Source organism: Crocuta crocuta, unplaced genomic scaffold, assembly GCF_008692635.1.
Source record: "Crocuta crocuta isolate KB4526 unplaced genomic scaffold, BGI_CrCroc_1.0 scaffold190, whole genome shotgun sequence".
In the NCBI taxonomy this organism is placed as follows: domain Eukaryota; kingdom Metazoa; phylum Chordata; class Mammalia; order Carnivora; family Hyaenidae; genus Crocuta; species Crocuta crocuta.
Window position 1 is genome coordinate 8,977,737 of NW_027527955.1, and position 2,648 is coordinate 8,980,384.

Sequence of the window (2,648 nt, forward strand, 5' to 3'; positions counted from 1 at the left end):
ACTACCCAAGGTGGGGTTGGAGCTCACACAGTGGAGATTCCTTTTCTTGTGTGTTTGTAAGTGGCCTCCAGTGCAGAGAGCTCTGAGGGCCAGAGCCCGTCTGCTCGTCCCCGTGGTGGGGTGTCCTTTCCCTGACTCAGTGTCCCCTCCGGGGCTCTGCCAGCGATCAGCTGCTCCCCCGCCTTTATGAAAGAGAGAGCTCCACAGCTTCATCTGGTCTAGCACANCGGCCCACCCCCCCCACCCCCACCCCTGACACACAGCATGGGGCATGGGAAGGAGCTGGGCTCAGGAAAAGTGTTGCAATTAGTACAGAGTTCCCATTTACCCCACATCCAGTTTCCCCTTTGTTAACATCTTACCTGAGTGTGGTTCATTTGTTACAACCAATAGACCATATCGATACTTTATCATTAACCAAAGTCCCTTGTTCCTGCTGACGGCCCCATTCCTGTTCCCAGATGCCCTGCAGGACACCACATGGCATTTGTCCTGCCTCCTCAGTCTCCTCTTGGCTGTGACTCACCTAGTTTGTGATAAGCCTGAAGGTTTTGAGAAGCACTGGTCAGGGATCTGTCTGATGTTTTTCTCAGGATTAGACTGGGGTTACGGGTTTTGAGGAGAAAGATTACAGAGGTACAGTGCCCGGGGTACGCTTGAACTCCTGGCGCATTCCCGATGTGGCCAGAAGGTGCGGTAAATGTGCCTTAGGTCTTGTGAGGATTCACTCCGTCAACACGTGAACATTAAGATGTAAAACAGGGGTTTCTACTCTCCAGGTCTCCCAGGTCAATGTGGAATCTCAGCCTTTTGAGAATATTGGGTTAGCTTCCCGCCTACTCAGCATGACTATTAACTAGCACCCCATTCCTATGTAGCAATTTCTACTGAGGGCGCATTCATGTGCTGTTTCCTGTGTGCTCATCAGACACACGTGCTCACAGGGGTAGAGGGGTTCCTGTGATGTCATCTCATGACTCCTGGGCCATGGAGCTTGGTGACTCATCTGCAGAAAGGGTCCATTTGGCTTTTGTTCAATGTCAACAACCACACTGCATCCTGAGGTTTCAAGAGTTCGTCCGGCTGTGCCCAGTGGCCCCCAGGGCCAGCCCTGACACGTGTAGATCTGCCAATTGGTGGTTTTTGCGCACTTGTGTCTGCCCCTGGCTCCTTCTTCTCGTCACAGCAGACTCCTGGCCTTCCCTTCTGGGCGGTTTCTGGCCTTCTGTTTTCTCCCAGGGGGAGACAGATGATTTCCTTCATCTTTTCATGATGCTTCATTTCAACAGGCTTCACGGTTGATTTATCCAGGACAGTGACTCCCTTCCGTGCTGCTACCTCCGTTCAATGCTGAGACACCCCAGGTGTCTCCAGGAAGCTCAAGGAGGTTGTGGAATGTGCAAAGTGGAATTGATTTTCGTTCGCTTGAATTTTGTTGTTTTTCGAACCTGGATTTTGTATGAGTGTTACTCGGCACTGTTGTGGGGAAGAGCTCAGAAGAAAGGACTGGGTGTCTGTAAACTTAGTTTGTAGTCACTGGAGTGGGGGTGCTCACAGCCCACCCAGGAAGGAGTCAGCAGGCGGCTGGTGTCCACTGTGGCTGAGCAAGAGCCTTCACAGCCTTTTCTATCTTTTATGTTCTGACTATGGTCTTGGGTTCTATGGCTTCATTAATGAGGAGATTGAGGCGAGGCACTGAACCTGCTTTAGCAAAGGAATAGTGGCTGTGGCTCAGCATCTCACCTGAGGGTTCCGTTGTCAGGTCTCTGCAGCAGCAGGAGTCCCTGCCCTGGGCTGGTGATAAGTCACAGCTGCCTCCCGGAGCTCAGGCAGCATGCCCTCGCGTTCCCTGGATACGTAGAATGTCAGCCTGATTCCAGTGCGGGGCACTGAGAAGGGGCTGAGTAGCCAACATACATTCATCATCTAGTGTGTGATTGTGTGTAGCACCACGAGGGAAGGGGGTGATTCCACGTGTCTCCTCCATAGAGAAGTCCTGAGTCTGCTGGGGGAGGGAGCTGGGTTCAGCAATGGCTATAACACAACGTGGAAATTAATAAACATCATAAGCAAGGACTGAGTAATAAAGGAAGTTGTGGTCTTTATAGTTATGATGTATCTTGGATATTGTCGTAAGAGCAAAATACTGAGAAAAAAACCCTAAACGATCGGCAGAAAGAAAATATAACACAGCCATGCCACAGTATGGTATGTAGCCATTAAAATAAATAAGACAGATTCATATGTAACAAAAAAAATCTCCAAGTTCTTAAGTGAGAAAGAAGGATGCAGAGCAATGCATAGTCTGATTCTATTTTATGGAAAGGGGCATATATTTGTAATATGTGTATCATGCTTAATATACTTAATATTTTTATTAAAAATTTTTTTTAATGTTTATTTATTTTTGAGCAAGAGAGAAACAGACAGAGTGTGAGGTGGGAGGGGAAGAGAGAGAGGGAGACACAGAATCTGAAGCAGGTTCCAGGCTCTGAGCTGTCAGCAAAGAGCCTGATGTAGGGCTTGAACTCACAAACCATGAGATAATGACCTGAGCCAAAGTTGGATGCTTAACTGACTTAGCCACCCAAGTGCCCCATTTTTATTTCTATTTTGAAAAAGAGAGTGAGCAAACAAGCAGGGGAGGG